Below are 19,408 nucleotides of genomic sequence, written 5' to 3'. Positions count from 1 at the left end.
ATTATTGAGTTTCCGAACACCCTAATATGTCTAGCTAATATTTAGGGGGATGTTAAATAATTCTGAACACAGCAGCATTAAAGTTGCCAAAAGTATCTACGAGCAATTCTTCAGGAACTACTTAGAGAATATAGTTGAAACTTTCAGGGAAAGTTGAGAGGGATGTTGAACTAGCCAGAAAAAACCTTGGGCTCATACGACTGAAACTTCCTCTACTACTACTACTGCTACTACTACTAGTGTTCTTACCTCTAGTATTACTACTACTACTACCATGAGTGCTACTGCAGAGGCTAAGGTACTAACGTAAAAGTTTCAGGGAATGTTATAGGAAATGTTGAACTTAATTAAAACACATATTTTGTTTGCAGGCTGTCAAAAGGATGTATCAATAATATCACAGGAATGGCCTAGGGGATTAAGTTGGAACTTTTTTTTGGCTATTTTCAGAGGATGTTGAATTTACCGAGAAGACACTTATTGCAGACTGGTACCAGTTACTATTACAATTCAATACTACTAGTAGCGCTTCCACTATCCCCAAATTTTGGGGGTTTTCCCTAAAAATTTCCGTGTTTCTCCAAAATAAATGGCGCCCCCCGAATCCTCAAAATCTCCACAAAAATTATGTTTCCCCATGTAATTTATCAAAAATGACGTTACCGTCAGCAGTATTTGTATGCTATAGCGTTATTTTTAAATGTTAAGTAACGGCAACCAAATTTTGGCCCTTGAAAATAAAATTATTAATCCATGCTCTGGTAGATTCTAATTTGAAGTTCTTTTTGTATTAACGTCATTTTCTGTATGGTTTTGACACTGCTCAGTAAGTGTAACTCATTGATTAGTAATTTTTCTGAACAGTTATGACCCTAGAGTGCAGAATAATATTCAGTCCCTCCCATAAATACAGTGAAGAGCGATCCCTAGAAAAACCACCATAAAAATATTGCATGATTGAAACACGCAGCAAAAAATGTATGTGTCTAGGAAATGACTGAGGAAAATAAGGTGAAATTCATGATGAAATTGCAGTAAAAGTGTAGATAAGCAATCTCTCTAGTATAAAGTGTAAAGGCCTTTCAAATAGAACCAGAAAACATAGTTCTGATTGATTTATTTGTATCCAGCTGCTACTTGACAGTATTTGCGATTTTACAGCCCAATCGACTGAATATTATGCTGTAAGAAAAAAGTTATTTTTATCTAGGGTAGCTAATCTCATTCTTTACCAAAATTGATTGCTGTATTTCAAAGTAGTGTTTAGAAACCTTTGTTTCTGTTAAAACCTTATGTTAAAAATTTGGGATTTAGGAACGCAATGAGAGAGATAAAAATAAACATAGCCTACCACTCGATTCAGAAGTTTCACTTGTATCTGATCATAAAAGTTAGTTTTTTCAGAAAATCCTTTCAAAAATTTAAAAAATCAAGGAATTGGCCGATTCAGGAATTCAAAAACCTAGTTTTGGTCTAACTTTCGACACCCTATGAACTCGGGATCGGGGCTGAATCCCCCGCATTTCCGCAGCTCAACATCAAATCCTTTCATCCGCCTGAAAAGCTTGTTTCATAGAATCTAACGGTGCCAAAACACCATGAAAAAAAATTCAGGAATATTGGTCTTGTAATTAGTAACTTCATGGGTGTTGACAAATCACCGTGAGTTTTGCTGACTTAGGCTAGAACTACTTCGTTTCTAGTGGAGCACACGCTTCCATTCTCACTTTCTTACTCCGGCGTCCCATTTCTGCAAAGCTAGGTCATCAGAAAGTTTTGTATAAAGAGTCGTTAACACAGGAGACAAGGCTTTGGGCCCTATTCTAAGCGAAGATTGTTGGACGAATTAAAGAAAAAGACATTTTCTTTAATTCGATATTTTGAAAATTTGTTATTTCTATACATACCACATTGTCATCTAATTTTTAATTTTCCAAAGTGCATGAACTGTTTGAGCCATCTACCAACAACAATCTCAAAGAATACTCAGAAACACAACAAAACAAACAGTGATATAGCAGCCCATCAGTAACTGGCATATATCCTAGTGAAAATAATTTTTGATTATTAGAATCATTAGACAAGATTTAATGATTGAAACTAAAAGCCATACAAGTAAATACTTTTCGAGTGTAGTTTCTTTCTGCTTCTAGTACACGCAAGTCTGCATTAAAGTTGTTGTTTTGCTTCATTAATACCATTATTTTGAAAAAAAAATGAACAATAGATAAACATAGTTTCTCCAAGAGCACTCATTAGCAAAAGAGTAATTTTATTTTACCGCATTCATGTGTATTTATTATTGCATATTGCTACAAAATAAATAAATGAGAAGGTGGTAGATGCAAATTAAGAACAAGAGTTTATCCCAGCATTTAAAGGAGTACAAGTCGCTAAGATTGTTTTTGTTACTGTTGTTGTCGCTGACGTTGACGTTGCGACCAAAGTAAGCGTTGTAGTCTTCAAAAGTGACAGAAAGAAACGTCCTCTCATTCGTGAATCAACCCGATCTTGAAATGAAGTATCCAGTTCCCTATAATGGTTGAAACTGTTTAGTGTCTTAGTATCTAACCTAACCTGTCTTGGCGTTATCTCTAATCAGCTATGGATTAAGGGCAGCTTGATTTTAGTTCAAATAATTTTAACTTAATGATCAAGGGTTCCAAAGTTTGTACTTGTAAACTTAGCAATAAGCCACTAACAAAGTGCTACAACAATATAATAACATAAGAGTAAGTAATCATGATTGTATGGATTGTTTAAACAGCATAAAATATTTTACAAAATATAAGTGTAAAATAAAATGAAAGCATAAAAAACCTGAATGAAGAAATAAAGGAAGTATATTGTATAAAGAAAGTAAATAAAGAAAGCATAAAATGTGAAGAAAAATTGAAAATTTTGATATTTTGCAGGGCACTTTTTGTACTGAAAAAAAGGTCCGTTTCAATGCTAGAAAAAAAAATACCATTAGAAGGTGAACCAATTTTTTCCCAGACCTACGATAGAAAAATACTGGTTGTTTGTCTTGGCCAACGCTCTTTAAATTGTTGCGTATATGTCATGCTTATCATAGTCCTAAAAATTAATCTGATCTCCCCACTTCAAGCCATTGTAATCCTAAGACTGCCTGAAAATGGTTTGTTAAGAATTGAACTATCTATCAAAACCAATGTAACTTATAAAATACAAAAGCTTCTGCACCTTAATTTTTTTAAGTGGAATTATTCATACATAAATAATAACAAATAAAAAAGTAATTAGCAAATGAAAAAGTAGAAAGGTAACACTTGGATGTATATTCCACTTCTCAAGAACCTTAAACAGTAAAGCCTCGGGAGCCTCAGCTTTAATCTTGGTGAGATGAGCAAACCCTTAAAAGAAAAAGAGAAAAACACACAAATCCCAGAAAAAAAAATATGTGAAGGTAACAAAAAATTTCACTGTAAAAAGTGAAATTATATTAAAATATACACAGAAGAAAGATTCCGGTTGTTAGCACTTGCAAAACCTTTTATTGCTAGCGAAATTTTGATTCAGATTTGTTACTGTAAACGGGATTCAGTCAAGTAAAATCGCTTGTTATGTCCGTGCTAACTATAGAGATGGGCAAGCTTGATTAATAATTTTTCAACATTATTGAGTTTCCGAACACCCTAATATGTCTTAATAGATTAAAGCTGGACCCTCAGCTTTAATCTTGGTGGGGAAAGCAAACCCTCAAAAGAAAAAGAGAAAAACACACAAATCCCAGAAAAGAAAAGAAAATAGGTTACAAAAAGTTTCACTGTAAAAAGTGAAATTATATTAAAATATACACAGAAGAAAAGTTCAGGTTGTTAGCACTTGCAAAACATTTTACTGCTAGCGAAATTTTGATTCAGATTTGTTACTGTAGACAGGATTCAGTCAAGTAAAATCGCTTGTTATGTCCGTGCTAATTATAGTGATGGGCAAGCTTGATTAATAATTCTTCAACGTTGTTGAGTTTCCGAACACCCTAATATGTCTAGCTAATATTTAGGGGGATGTTAAGTAAATCTTAACACAGCAGCATTAAGGGTGCCAAAAGTATCTATGAGCAATTCTTCAGGAACTACTTAGAGAATACAGTTGAAACTTTCAGGGAAAGTTGAGAGGGATGTTGAACTAGCCAGAAAAAAACCTTGGGCTCATACGACTGCTACTTCCTCTACTACTACTACTGCTACTACTAGTAGTATTCTTACCTCTTGTACTACTACTACTACTGCCATGAGTGCTAATGCAGAGGCTAAGGTATTAACGTAAAAGTTTCAGGGAATGTTATAGGAAATGTTGAACTAAATTAGAACACACATTTTTTTTGCAGGCTGTCAAAAGGATGTATCAATAATATCACAGGAATGGCCTAGGGGATTAAGTTTGAACTTTTTTTTGGCTATTTTCAGAGGATGTTGAATTTACCGAGAAGACACTAATTGCAGACTGCAACCAGTTACTATTACAATTCAGAACTACTAGTAGCACTTCCACTATCCCAAAATTTTGGGGGTTTTCCCTAAAAATTTCCGTGTTTCTCCAAATAAATGGCGCCTCCCAAATCTTCAAAATCTCCACAAAAATTATGTTTCCCCAGGTAATTTATCGAAAATGATGTTACCGTCAGCAGCATTTGTATGCTATAGCGTTATTTTTAAATGTTAAGCAACGACAACTAAAGTCTGGCTCTTGAAAATTATTAATCCCTGCTCTGGTATATTCTAATTTGACGTTCTTTCTGTATGAACGTCATTTTCTGTATGGTTTTGACACTGCTCAGTAAGTGTAACTCATTGATTAGTAATTTTTCTGAACAGTTATGACCCTAGGGTGCAGGATCCTTGCATAACAATATTCAATCCCTCCCAAAAATGCAGTGTAGACGATCCCTAGAAAAACTACCATAAAAACATTGCATGATTGAAACACGCAGCAAAAAATGTATGTGTCTAGGAAATGACTGAGGAAAATAAGGTGAAATTCATGGTGAAATTGCAGTAAAGGTGTAGATAAGCAATCTCTCTAGTATAAAGTGTAAAGGCCTTTCAAATAGAACCAGAAAACATAGTTCTGATTGATTTATTTGTATCCAACTTCTGCTTGACAGTATTTGCGATTTTACAGCCCAATCGACTGAATATTATACAGTAAGAAAAAAGTTATTTTTATCTAGGGTAGCTAATCTCATTCTTTACCAAAATTGATTGCTGTGTTTCAAAGTAGTGTTTAGAAACCTTTGTTTCTGTTATAACCTTATGTTAAAAATTTGGGATTTAGGAACGCAATGAGAGAGATAAAAAATAAACATATCCTACCACTCAATTCAGAAGTTTCACTTGTATCTGAACATAAAAATTATTTTTTTCAGAAAATCCTTTCAAAAATTTAGAAAATTAAGCAATTGCCAGATTCAGGAATTCAAAAACCTAGTTTTGGTTTAGCTTTTGACACCCTATGAACTCGGGGCTGAATCCCCCACAGCCCCACAGCTCAACCTCCAGTTGTTTCTTCCGCCTGAAAAGCTTGTTTCATAAAATCTAGTGAGGATTTTCCAGTGCCAAAACGCCACAAAAAAAAAATTCAGAAATATTGGCCCTGTAATTACTAACTTCATGGGTGTTGACATGTCACCGTAAGTTTTGCTGACTTAAGCGAGAATTACTTCGTTTCTAGTGGAGCATACGCTCCCATTCTCATTTTCTGACTCCGGCGTCCCTTGTCTGCAAAGCTAGGTCATCAGAAGGTTTTGCCTGAAGAAGTTAGACAAGAGAAACCAAAAGTCGTTATCACAAGAGACAAGGCCTTGGGCCCTATTTTAAGCAAAGATTGTTGGACGAATTAAGGAAAAGGACATTTTCTTTAATAATAGTGTAGACAACGATTTCGGAAACACTCAAGCAGTTCGCCATCTTTATTTTGTTCTGCATTGATCGGCTTGGCACTGGAATAGAACAACCACTTTTGTGTTTTCAAAGTTGAAAGAAACAGTGGAAGTCCTTAAAAAAATCCATATCCCAATGTGAAACAAGGTTGGCTTCCATTCTGGCACCACAAAGTCAACTATGGTTTTCAAAGTTGAAAGAAACATTGGAAGTCCATAAAAAACTGTATTCCGATGTGAAACTAGGTCAGCTTCCATTAGAAATCCTTAAAAAAAACATTCCGATGTGAAACTAGGTTGGCTTCCATTCTGGCACCACAAGGTAAAATATGGTTTTCAAAGTTGAAAGAAACATTGGAAGTTCTTAAAAAACCATATTCCGATGTGAAACTAGGCTGGCTTCCATTGGAAGTCTTTCAAAAAACCATATTCCGATGTGAAACTAGGTTGGCTTCCATTCTGGCACCACAAGGTAAACTATGGCTTTCAAAGTTGAAAGAAACATTGGAAGTTCTTAAAAACTATATTCCGATGTGAAACTAGGCTGGCTTCCATTGGAAGTCTTTCAAAAAACCATATTCCGATGTGAAACTAGGTTGGCTTCCATTCTGGCACCACGAGGTAAACTATGGCTTTCAAAGTTGAAAGAAACATTGGAAGTTCTTAAAAACCATATTCCGATGTGAAACTAGGTTGGCTTCCCTTCTGGCACCACAAAGTCAACTATGGTTTTAACAATTCTTTGGCGTAGCTGATCACTGACAATTCATGGGTTGTACTTTTTAAATATAGGTAACACTGGATCATTTTGTGTGCATCATATGCTTGTAAAAATCTACCAATAACTCTTGAAGAATTGCGTTGTCAGCCTGAAACGGATAACAGTTTTGTAAGAATTTTAAGTTCTTTGTTAATATCCATTAGTTTCAAGAAATTATTGCTTTATATGCAATTATCGCCTTTTTATGCTTTATTTTGGCCATCTTGCTAAAAATGAGTGACATAAAAGCCTCGTTATCAGACTAAAAGAATAAAGTAACAAAGATAATGTAATATAAAAACATAAGCAGTTGAACATTAGAGTGTATGTATAGAGTGTACTGTATGTATAGAGTGTATTAATTATATATATATAGAGTGGTTTTATTTTTATTTTTTACTTTGAATATACTTTTGAAAATTTGCCATAATATCAGCATAAGCATTTTGAGCTATGAGTTATAGCCTCATGTTTTGGCTATAGAAGTTACTCTGTAAAAACGCTAGAATCGCTACACGAATCCAAGCGATGCTGGAGCCTGAAATCGAAGCTAAATTGAATTTAAGTCCCTAGATTCCTGAACCAAAATTCCATGTCTTCTATATCTCCGTAGATTCCCAGAATTTTGAAGATTTTGTTCCCGAATTTTAAAAGTTAAGAACTGGAAAACTGACTACTAATGGAACCATAGTGATATATGCGGCTCTGGTAAAAGCCACAATAACAGTTTAAGCAATAGTTACTTAACATTTAAAATAGGGCGAGAGATTATTAGCAAATATTATTTATATTGATTTTGCATTCTAATAGTTATATTATGATAAGGCCTTAGTTTCAAGTTTTATCAACAAAACTCCAAGCATCAACATTGACATTTTTTTGTGCTCTCGAGTAGGATCCTCCACCCTTTCTCCAACTTATTTTGTATCGTAGATACAAACTTACATCCTTAGATATCTAAATATTTTTTATTGGACATTACTGGTATATTGTTATCCCCAACAAAAAGGGCAATAAATTCGTTCTGCAGGGTTTCAATTTATAACCAAAGAGCTCATTGTAAAAAACTGCAAGTAAGGAGGAACTCAGCCTAATAGTAACCAAAACTCTTGAAAATTAAATCTTGATTGTAAGAGATGCATCTTACACCCTTAAATTTGGCATATAAAAGAGCCCTACTGTATAGATTGCAAGCTCATATCTTACAAAAATGGCGAAATTAATGTTTTTTGCCAGAAGAAAGATCACGGGTGCAGGTTTCTCCATTCATTTGTTTTCCCAGGGGTGATTGCATCAAACCGATGGTCCTAGGTGATCCAAAGAGGGTTCATTTGAATGGAAATCAAAATTTCTAGTGCCCTTTTTAAGTGACAGAAAAAGTTTTATTTTTGCTTTATTTTTGCCTTTATATTTTGCCCCCAGAGACATCCAATCAAAATTTTGATATCACTATTTGGTTCAGCATTGTTAAAAGGTCAAATTACTATTTATTTGGGATTAAATGACCCCTCCCCGTAATCCCTGGGGACAGGGGTCTAAGTTGAGCACTTTGCACTTTGTTAAAATATGGTATTTATTAATGGGAACTATATTAAAATTTGGAGGGGGGATTTTCTGCAGGAGACGGAAATTGTCTACAGGGAGGAATTTTATTTGGGGCTGAAATTTTAGAGGGGATTTTCCCGTGAGAGATTTGACCTAAGGAAGGAGATGGTAAGGGGATTTTTTGGCATAAGTTAAAAGACGGTCAAAAATTTAATGTTAAACATTTTTTTCAACTGAAAGTAAAGAGTAATTTTTAAACTAAAAGTATACAAGAATCTTCTGTGTAAGAAGGGGAACGTTCTATCCTCAATCTTTCTCTCCTTATGCTAAATATTGATTTTTTTTTTCACATTTCGCTGAGATAGGCTGCTCAAAAGTAAGGGCTGTAGATTTTGGATAAGGAATATTTTTAGAGAATTTAAAATTTATACCATACAGAGGAAGGGATTGGGAAAGGGCAGCCTCCTTCATATGTTCATATTTCTTTTTGTTTGAAGTTTTAATATTGCTGCTTAATTTTAATTAAAAAGAAATTTGAATTTTTTTAGTTGTTTGACTGGACAAATAATGGTAACGTATAAAATTTTGAATAAGTGGAATGGAAATACTAAGAAATACCAAGTTAAAAAGGTTTCTCATCGGTCACTAACTGGCAAAACGAGGTTAACAGTCCGTGTAACTTAAAAGTGATAGGCAATATACGAAATATTCTTTATATTAAACAACTGAAAACACATACCTGGGTTTAACAATGGTATCAATTTTGGCTTCAACTGGGGAGGCATAAATGGATTGTGACCAATCATCTGATGGGTCTTCTAGCATCCATCTTTTCTTCCTACAGAAAGGGATTTTTACGTCAAGTGTAGATCTTGCTAAAATGGTTAATGTGGTTGGCCCCGTGAAGCCTACCAGTGTTGGCACCAGACTAAAACAAAATGTCGAGCCGACGATGTTGGATGTTGTTGTTGTTATGACAAGATTAGTGATTGTCCTGGTTGAGAAGAAGATGCGCCCGATAGTTTTAACATGGTTGAAGGAAGAGTCAATATTACTTCCAATAACAGTGGAACTTAAGCCAAGAAGAAAGATCAAAATCATCTGAAAAAAAAAAGTTTTACGTTGCAGCAGGAACTTTATACACATTTAAATAATAATAACAATAATAATTTTATTTGAACTCATCATAAAAATACATGTAAATGCTCGAAGGAATTAATGGACAAATGAAAAGAAAATCAAACAGAAAAACAACCCACCGCTAGGAAACGAAATTATACTGCGATAAAACGAAAGCAAAAGCCATGACACAATTATTCCAGCCAGTAGAAAGTCGTGGGGTTTTCTGTTTTGGCTTATGAAACGGATAGATGGCTCATCTATTTTCTTGCTTATTTCAAAAATACGATATTTTTGGGAGTAAAAGAGTTTGGGAGCTATATGGTGATTCCCAATAAATATTTACAGTACCAGAGTTTAGATAAATTTGTTCGCGCTTGGTTTTATTAAACTAAGTCCACAGAGGGGTTGCAAAAAATATGGATATTGAACATGGCATTACATAAACAGCCAAGCATTATTTATTAAGTTGACCTTTAGTTCTTGTTAACATACCGTAAGTGTTACGGAGTTTTTCTTTAAGAGCCACAATAACTAAACTTTTAGTTACTTTTGTGGAATGCCCATATCGAAGTCCGAGGTACTCAAAGGTTTCTCTTTGGACAACTGTCTTACCGCTAATGTTAAGAGCACGGCCTGGCAGCGCTTCGTCGTTCAAAATGGCGAATTAAGTCTTAGACGATTCTTTAATTAACCGAATATCAAGAAGAGATATACAATACAATGTATGAACAGCTTCTTGCAGAGATTCTAAATTATTACTTATTAAAAGTACATCATCTGCTTAGAACAAATGACTGGCATCAATACCCTCTTCTATCAAAAACTCTCGTATCGGTCTTGTCACAAAACCCAATGCATTATTAAATATTACGCGGATTTTGACTGAACCCTCTTTAACACCTTTATGCATCTTTATCGGTTCAGAAAGCTGTCCTCCAGACCGAAATATTGCTTGGGACTTTCAATACCAGTACCACAGACATTTAAAGATAAAAGAACTGCTTCCGAATATAGGATAGAATCAAACACCTTAAATATGTCTATTGCGGAAAACAAATAACGGTTTCATACATTTTTCAAACTTTTAAACAAATGAAATAAATACCGCATGAACTTTATGAACACCAGGCCCTGACCAAAAACCGAGATGATTGTCCCCCACATCCGCTAGCCTCGTCACTGCGGGGCACAATACCTTTTCCAGTAGCTTTGCTAACACTGAACAAACAGTGACGGGTCTATCTGAAGCAAAATCTTTAGGGTATTTTCCTTTCTTACGAATACAAGGGACGACTCCCTGGCATAAACCTTGCAGAACATTCTGCTGCGATACTATTGCCTGAAACAAGTTATTTGACTTACCAGTTTTGTGGAGCTAAAATTCAGATGCTCTGGCTGGATATCGTCTCCCCCAGGTGATTTTCCTAGAGGAAGAAGGCAAACAAAAGATTCAACACAAGACGGTTTAATGGTAATTCAGTTACTATACTGGTTCAGACTACAACAGAGTCCCCAAGAAATTACCTTCTAGTAGTGGAAGGTCTGCCACAAAATTGAAGAAAATTGTGAATTTGGTCTCTCGTATGGCACTCTAGGTGGACGGGCCTACTAAGTTCTGGACGCTTGTTTGCCTTGCAATTCCAGGTGACTTGTTGATCAAACGATGTTTGATTAACTTTTGTTAGCACAACTGTCTGAACTTGTGAGGTGGGTCACTCGCCTGACACTCTTGGTAGGCGGACCCTCCATATTAGTCTATGGACGCTTGTTGGCTTGCGATTTCAGGTGACTTTTCGGTCAACCCAATATTTAATTAATTTTTTGTTAGCGCAGTTGTGGCCCAACACTCTAGGCAGACGGGCGATCCCTGTTAGGCTTTGGACTGGATGCTTGTTTGTCTGACTGGACGCTTCCAGGCAACTTAACGGTCAAGTGTCAATTCTAAAACTTGGTCGACTTACCTAAGACTTACGGAGAGGCAGGTGTGCCTCTCCAAAAGCTAACACACAAGTATTTTTTTCCAATTTTAGAGTTATATATACTCCTGTCGTTTACCTGTGCCTTTACCAAAACACTTGGAAAACTATAGGTTTCCCTGCTCGCCTGCGAGTCCAGGGGACTTGTCGGTCATGTGTCAATCCTAAAACACGGTAGTCCACCTGAGAATCAAAGCTGGCAAGCCTATTTGGTTGAAGTCACCTGTGATTTTAAGCAAATTCAGTCCTTCCGTCCCTTGCATGCAAGTCCAGTCGACAAAAACCTCGATCATCCCTTAGTTCTATGACTAACTACCTTAGTTCTGCCCTAGGATAGATGGATAGATAATACACTATCTATCAATAAGTGACAATTACATCATTTTTATACAATCCAGAAAAGGCTTATTCCTATTTTGCCTCTCCCTCTGACTATTTGTCTTAGCTTTTAATCCAGTTAGGCATGCTTGACCAGGATCAAGTTGTCTGTTTGTCTTTTATGAATTAGTTGAAAAATACAATTTCCATAAAATAAGTTTTTCAAAGAAAAGCCTATTAGACCTAGGTCACTTTTCACCTGTTATTCAAAACAAATTCAGTCCCACCCCCTCCCCTTTGTATATAAGTCCAGTCAACATTGTCCGTCATTACTAAACCCAAATATATCGATCATTCCTTAGTTTTATGACTATCTACCTTAGTTCTGCTCTGGGAGGGAGGGATGGATGGATGATAGACTATCTATCAACAATTAAAAATAACATCATTTTTATACAATCCAGAAAAAGGCTTATGCCAGCTTTGCCTCTGACTCAAACTACCCGTCTTGACTTTTTCGCCAATTAGCCATGGCTTGACCAGGAACTTGATTTTGATTCAAGTTGTCTGTTTGTCTTTATGAATTAATTTAAAAAAAAACACTTTTTCCACAGAATAAGTTTTCCAAAGAAAAGTAAAGAGCTACATTAAACTAAAAATGAGTAGAAATTGAGCCAAATAATGTTCCAAGCGTAAAACTACCATAAATAACCACCAACGAATAAATGAAATCCAAAACGAACAGAAATTACAATAAAAACCAACTCAAACCCAAAATAAGCAGAAATTAAAATGAGTAAGGCTGAAAATCTACATGCCTTCTTAAACCCAGAACATAATTTGCACTTATACTGAAAAAACAAATACATTTAAAATGTTTGCGCTTTTTTACTTTAACAAATAAAACATTATTAAAACTTTAAGAAATAAATATCAGTATGTCAGTAATACCAAGGAGAAAAGGTAAGGGGTTAGCTCGTATGGTTTTTTGAATAAAATATGGTTAAATATTTTTCTGGGGGTGGGGGTGCGGAGCCATGACGGTGGGCCAGGGGTCAACTCTCGTGATTTTGAAATAAAATGTCGTTGGCTAGCTGTTCTGCGGCCCCTTTTTGAATCTTAAAAAGGAACCAGAATTTCTGATTTCCAATCGAATAAGCCTCCTTTGAAGTTTACACAACCATCTCTTCCATAAAAACCATATATACCCCAAGGGCATAACTAACAAAACTTTCTTGAGAGCCCTGGAGGGGGGGGGGGTTATATCTACCCGGAGTTTTTTTTTTAAACTTTGAACTATTCTCAGCAAAATGGCTATCTCAAAATTTTTATGGGGCCCATTTGGGTGAAAATGGGCGTGGGGCAGTATTTGCCCTCCCATCAACTTTAGATCTAAAAAAGGCACTAGAACTTCCAATTTCTAATCAAATAATTCCCTTACAAAGCTTATATATCCACCCATTCCATATAAAGTACCACTGGGGAAAAACTGATAATAAAACATTTGAGCCTTATGGCCTTTGCTATTGGCAACGCTACAGCGTTGCCTCTGAAAAGACGGCATGTTCGGTCATGGGCCTCCAGACAGGCCTAGGGCATTAGGGTGAATCCTTAAGGAGATATTAAGAGGGATATCAAACACATCCCTGTTAACATCCTACCTCTGTCAAACACATACCGAAAGAGCAGCTGAAGGTAAAAAGTTGAAACTTTCAAGGTTTGCTGAGAGGATGTTGAACAAGGATTGGAAGGCAACCAGCCTACACCATGCTCACTTTTTTAAATGCCCCCATTGAAAGGAAAAGAGAGCATGTTTTACCCTGGGTGTCCCAAATATCAAATTATAAATTGTAAATTCACATTCGAAGGATTGTAAATTAAGATGAAATTTCAGGAAATGTTGAGATTGATGCCAGACACAATCAAAGACACTCTTTTCTTTTTGGTTGTCAAATGGAAATATCACCAACATTTAAGGAGCCCTTCCTTGAGAGTATCGAGCTGAAGCTTTTAAGGTATGTCAAGGATATGTTGAAGAGAGATTGAAGGGCGAGCCTCTCTGCTTAAAACGGATCAACATTTTAAAATCGTCACTTTGTTCAAGCCGCTCTGCTTAAAACGGATCAACTTTTTAAAACGTCACTTTGTTCAAACTAATCAAAAGGTCTTATAGCTACGCATCCATCCTGGTGTGTAAAATTTCTCCCCGTAAAATTTCATGCGGACAATTTACCCGTAAAAATAATCGTTAACTTACTTTCATTTGAAAAGGACTTTAATGTCTGATCGGTTTCTTGATCATTCTGGAAATACCCCCTTTCATGTAAATTTTTTTTAGGAAATCAAAACATAAGGAAAATAACCCCCGAGTAGTTCCCCAGAACATCCCCTCATGCAAAATTGAGTTAGCATAGAAAATTTAAGGAAATTAAAAATAATTTTCTATAGGAATTCTGTCAAATCGCCCCAGTATAAGGTTTTCCCTGGAAAATTCATCCCCCAGGAAATTTCCCTCCGCAAGGAAGATTCTCCCAATAGAAATCTCTCGAAGCAAAAAAAAAAAAAAAAAAAAAAAAAAAAAAAAAAAAAAAAAAAAAACAGAAGAAAGTGTGTATTCTTCCAGATGACAAATACTGTACGTGAACAAAGGGGAAATTTCATAACTTACAGGCCTCTCTCCACGGACTTTGGGCGTAACTTTATCCCCAAGGACATAGGTATTTGATCTTTTAACTATACTGAGCAAAATGGCTATCTCAAAGTTTTGATTGGATAACTTCGGGAAATAAATGGGTGTGGGAGGGGGCCAGTTACCCTCCAATCTCCACATTCTGCACATTGGTGTACATAGGAGATTGAAACTTCTACAGTAGAGTTAACAGGTACCTGAATTTTATAGCGTGATTTTCGTCAAGATTCTTTGAATTTTAGGAGGTGTCCCCCCCTATTTTAAGAGTGAAGCAAATTTTTTCAGGCCCTTAGCTTTTGATGGGTAGCACAATTCTTAATGAATCTTGTATATTTGAAATCAGCATAATAAGCTGATTCTTTTAGTGTATCCATTGGTATCAAGATTCCGTTTTTTAGACTTTCGTTTACTGTTGAGCCGAGTCACTCCTTACTTACGGCTCGTTAACACGAACTGTTTGATTGTAGAACCAAATTCAGTCAAACAGTTCATGGTAATGAACTGTAGTAACGAGCGACCCGGCTAAATAGTAGCCGAAACTCATCAAAAGAATCGGATTTTTAGGCTAATTTAAATATATAAGCTTCATCAAGTTTAGTCTTACCAATCAAAATTTATGAGCCTGAGAACATTTGCCTTATTTTCGACAAAAAGGGGAAAAAAGCCCCTAAAGGCCAAAGAACCTTAATGAAAACCACAGTATCAGTTTCAGCGTATCAGAGAACCATACTGTAGAGGTTTCAAGCTCCTATCTGCAAAAATATGGAATTTTGCATTTTTTGCCAAAAGAAAGATCACGGATGCGTGTTTATTTGTTTTTTCCATCGTGTCGACTCAGAGGTCCTAGAATATCACGAGAGGGCTCATTCTAAATGAAATTAAAATTTTTTAGTGCACTTTTTAAGTAGCCAAAAAATTGGAGGGCAACTGGGCCCTCTCCAACCCTCATTTTTTCCCAGAGTCACCGGATCAAAATTTTGAGATACCCATTTTCTTCAGCATACTCATAAAATCTAGTAACTATGCCTTTGAGGAAGACTTAATCCCCCAAAGTCCCCAGGTGAAGGGCTGCAAATTATGAACTTTGCCGTTGCTTACATATAGAATGGGTTATTAGGAAGTATGCCGACGTTTTCAGGGATAATTTTCTCTGGTGAGATGGTTGGAGGGAGGGGGTGAAGTTACTGTATTTTTCCATTGAGGAATTTATCGTGTGGAAAGAGAATTTCCATGAAGGAAGCACTGGATTTTCCACCATTATTTAAAAAACAATAAAAAATTAAATAAAAAAAAGTTTTTTCAACTGAAAGTAAGGAGCAACATTAAAATTTCAAACGAACAGAAATTATTACGTATATGAGGGGTTTTGTCCCCTCCTCAATACCTCGCTTTTTACGCTAAAGTATTTTTAGTAAGTCCAAAGGAGTTATTTATTCTAATTAAACGGCCTTTGCTAGTCAGGGGTAATTCTTAACGAATTAGAACAAAACTCGAACTTTAGTGTAAAGAGCGAGGCATTGACGTCTCGACGAACCCCCTGATATACGTAACAAAACTATACGAATATAAAAGTTCGTTACGCAAGTTAACTTGTAAGTTACGTTACTAATAACTGTTTACATTTACTAATAACTGTTTACATTTACTAATAAATGTAAAAACAATTACTAATGAAAATTACTAATAAAAAACAATTACTAATAAATGTTACTAATAAAATTACGTTACTAATGTTTATTACTAATAAAAACGTTTGTAAATAAAATTAAAAGTTCAAGTGGCCTTTTCAAGTAACCAAACAAAATTGGAAGGGAATTAGGCCCCCGCCGATCTCCCGCCGATTTTTCTAAAAATTGTCCAATCAAAACTTAGAGAAAGTCATTTAGCCAAAAAAAGTAAAATTTATATGCACATTTCGTTTGAATTATTCATGTACCGTGAGCCAAAATCAAAACCCGCATTAATTTAAAACGCTCAGAAATTAAATAAAAGAATAAGTTTTTTCAACTGAAAGTAAGGAGCAACATTAAAACTTAAAACGAACAGAAATCATTACGTATATGAGGGGGTTCCCCCCTCCTGAATACCTCGCACTTTACGCTAAAGCATTTTTAGTAATTTCAAAAGACATATTTATTCTAATTAAGCGGCCTTTGTGATTCATGGGTCATTAATAAGGAATTGGAACAAAATTGAACTTTAATCTAAAGAGCGAGGTATTGACGAAGGGGAGATCCCCCTCATATACGTAATAAAAATATACGAATATAGAAGTTCGTTACGTATGTTAATTTGTAAGTTACGTATGTTTATTTCAAATAAAAACGTACGTAAATAAAATAAAAAGTTATATTGGCCTTTTTAAGTAAACAAAAAATTGGAGGGCAATTAGGCCCCTTTCCCCAACTCTTATTTTCTCAAAGTCGTCCGATCAAAACTTTGAGAAAGCCATTTAGCCAGAAAAGGTTAAATTGATATGCAAATTTCGTTTTAATTATTCATGTACGGCGAGCCAAAACCAAAGCCTGCATTAATTCAAAAAAGGCTCAGAAATTAAATAATAAAAAAAAAACAAGTTTCTTAACTTAAAGTAAGGAGTGACATTAAAGCTTAGAACGAACAGAAATTATTCCGTATATGAAAGGGGCTGTCTCCTTCTCAATGCACCGCTCTTTACGCTAAAGTTTGACTCTCTCACAACTCTGCTTTTTAAAACAATGAAAAACTTTAGCACAAAGAGCGGAGCGTTGAAGAGGGGGCAGACCTTTCATTTACGGAATTATTAAATTTCTTTTTAAATCTTAGTGTCACCCTTTACTTTCAGTTAAAAAACTTGTTTTTTACTTGAATCATACTTAAGATGTATACAGCATAGATAAAATAAGTGGCGTAAAGATAGTCGGGGTTGATAAGTTCTTAGGTTGATGCCACTGGGTTCCATTGAAGTTTCATTAAATTATGTACAATCGTCCATAGGGGTGCACCGACTATTACGAGTGTTCGTTAATCTTTCTGCAGGTGGGGGGTCGGAAGCTGAATCTTCAAAAAGTGGATTTTGGAAAAAGAAATTTCAAAGTGACATATCCTTCAAGTAAATGCGAATGAAGGAGGAGAGTAAAATAAACCCCCCATTTTCTTCTTGATCTGGAGAATATTTTTGGAAAGTCATCCAAATTGGGAGCTGGGGGTTAATAGCATGCATAAAATGCTGCACTTTGGCCCTAAAGTTTTTCTAGGGATCAGCGTTGTTGCATTTGTATTTGTTATGTTTCTTTTGTTTTTAGTAATGTCTTATTTTATCAACATATCTTATTAAAATTAGTGTAACAAGAGAAGAAAGCTACCCAATTACCATCTAGCCTCATTAAAAACATCGAAAATAATTTCACATCTTAGGGTATATTTTAGGGTCCAATTTTTAGGGATGATAATCATCATTTTTGAATTGTGGTTATGCGAAGGTCAAACTAGCTGAAACGATAGAATTTGAAATGCAAGCAGCAGAAGCCTCCCTGCATTTATGATAGTCCTCCCTACATTTAAGAACACGCAATCTATGGTAAAGATAAAAAATATATAGCAAAACCAGTGGATACGAACAAAAATTCTAGATATTTCTAGAATCTCCAGATTTTTCTAGAATTCCCCATTCTAGATATGCAAAATAGAGTAATTTTAAATTTGATTGTCAAAACTTGTCAACATAAGAAAATCTTTAATATCTCCCAAAAAGCGTATTTTCAAATTTAAGGGAAAGGAAGGGCCAAGGGAATACATGCTCCCCCGAAACCTCACTCCCATATTGGCCTCACCCAAAAACTCTGAGAACTTTAAAGCTCGTATCTAAAAATTACAAAAACCAGAAGGGCCTGTGAGAACTCTTCTAATCCTAAACTGACCATGGCCTGGGCTATTTCCCTCTTTCTTTCTCTCCCTCTCTCTCTCTCTCCCTCTCACTATCTCTCTCTCTCTCTCTCTCTCTCTCTCTCTCTCTCTCTCTCTCTCTCTCTCTCTCTCTCTCTCTCCTACCAACCTTGACCTACCTAGATCTTTTTTCACACCGGAACAACAAATATTGTCAATATTACACAAGTTCTAAAAAACTGTCGTCAATTTATCTTATGTATGAATTTTCTTGCATACAAATCGCTTTATACAAATTTTGATTAACCCAGGTCGTAGCGTTTAAGAATAGTAATATCGTCGTTGCGATTCATCCTGTAAAGCTTAGAATTAACTGACAAACATCAGGTTGACAGCTACTTGTGGTGGCTGGGTCTCTAATTCAGCAAAGACACGAATTAAGAAAAAAAAAGAGTAGGGGGCCAGAAAAGGGAACCAAATTTTCACCAAAGTCTTAGCCCATCTAGAACTCTTTTTTCTCACCAGTAAGATTATAATATCCCAATTTTACGAAATAAAATAGAGCGCGTTTTCTTTAAAATAGAGGTGTGTGTGTGTGTGTGTGTGTGTGTATGTGCGCTATTGTTCCAATTTTTCGAACAAAATAGAATGTAGTTTCCATCGTTCTGTTATTCCAACCAACATTTCAACTTGTTAAATAATGTGCATAATCACCATAGTTAGTGTTGAACGTCTTACCCTGAAATGTTGTCTCCACAACTGTCAACTAATAACTGGCACTCAGGAACTTAAAAATTATACTTGTACCCACTTTTGAAAATTAATTTGATTTATTTCAAGACATGAAAATATAACGTGAACACCCACTTTTTGGGATGTCCTAAATTTCACGTTTCGACAGTTTAAGCCTCTGACACCACATTATAATAGGATCTTTTTTGCTTTTGTGAATATTGCTTTCAGTTTAAGGTTTAGATGGGTGTGATACTCTATTATCACTTTTATGTTCATCAGTTATGTTTTCTTTTACAAGCCCTAGCTTCTACTTTGTTCTAAGACCAAACTTTTTTTTAGATCGAATAGCCTTCAAAGAATAATGTTCAGTCTTTTTCTGATTTAGATTTCATTTAATGGAATAACTCTTCACACGGATAACATTTCACATGAAATAACATATATTGGAGTGGTTAACGTTAGCCACTTTCAACCACTTTAGTGACATATTTTGAAGA

At 35.4% G+C, this 19,408-nt stretch overlaps 1 long non-coding RNA gene across 1 annotated transcript; it reads right to left on the bottom strand.

Moving 5' to 3' along the window:
- Positions 1-2,270: 2,270 nt before the first annotated feature.
- LOC136032828 (uncharacterized) lies at positions 2,271-18,979 on the bottom strand. Its single transcript, XR_010618790.1, has 3 exons — positions 18,915-18,979; positions 8,947-9,308; positions 2,271-2,533 (listed from the first exon to the last, which is right to left on the bottom strand). It is a non-coding gene; the product is annotated as an uncharacterized LOC136032828 (long non-coding RNA).
- Between the last annotated feature and the right edge of the window lie 429 nt (positions 18,980-19,408).

The sequence above is a fragment of the Artemia franciscana genome, chromosome 11 (assembly GCF_032884065.1).
Source record: "Artemia franciscana chromosome 11, ASM3288406v1, whole genome shotgun sequence".
Taxonomy (NCBI): Eukaryota; Metazoa; Arthropoda; class Branchiopoda; order Anostraca; family Artemiidae; genus Artemia; species Artemia franciscana.
Note: the sequence above shows the minus strand (reverse complement) of the source record. Positions and strands in the feature narration are given on the sequence as shown.